This window comes from Macrobrachium nipponense, chromosome 6 (assembly GCF_015104395.2).
Source record: "Macrobrachium nipponense isolate FS-2020 chromosome 6, ASM1510439v2, whole genome shotgun sequence".
NCBI lineage: Eukaryota > Metazoa > Arthropoda > Malacostraca > Decapoda > Palaemonidae > Macrobrachium > Macrobrachium nipponense.
In genome coordinates this window covers 85,253,550-85,254,098 of record NC_061108.1, presented here as the reverse complement: position 1 = coordinate 85,254,098, position 549 = coordinate 85,253,550, and positions in this window count along the sequence as shown.

Here is a 549-nt window from a genome sequence, read left to right as displayed (position 1 = left end):
CAGGGATTCCATCAGGCCCTGCAGCAGCTCCATTTTTAATTTCATTAATAGCCTGCACAATATCAGCTTCATTAATATCTATGTCAGCTAAATATTCACTATTTTCATCCCTTACTTCTATATCATTATCTTCATTATCTATTCTAGGGGTGAATTCTCTCTTATATCGTTCTGCCAGTATGTTGCAAATTTCCTTTTTTTCATTCGTTAATCTCCCTTCAATTCTCAGAGGGCCTATTTCTATTCTTCTTTTATTCATCTTCTTCGCATATGAGTATAATAGTTTGGGGTTTTGCTTGATATTTAATAGGGTTTTTTCTTCCAAGTCCCGTTTTTCATTTTCTTTTGATTGTATAATCTTTTGTTCTGCATTTTCTATCTTACTTTTTAGTTCTATAACTTTCCATGCATTTTTTTCTTTTGCAAGACCTTTTTTCCACTTTCTGATTTTCTGGAACAAGATTCTTCTGTCTCTTGGTATGCATGAATGATGTTTACTTTTCTTCTTCGGTATATATTTTTCCACTATTATCTCCAATATTTTATATA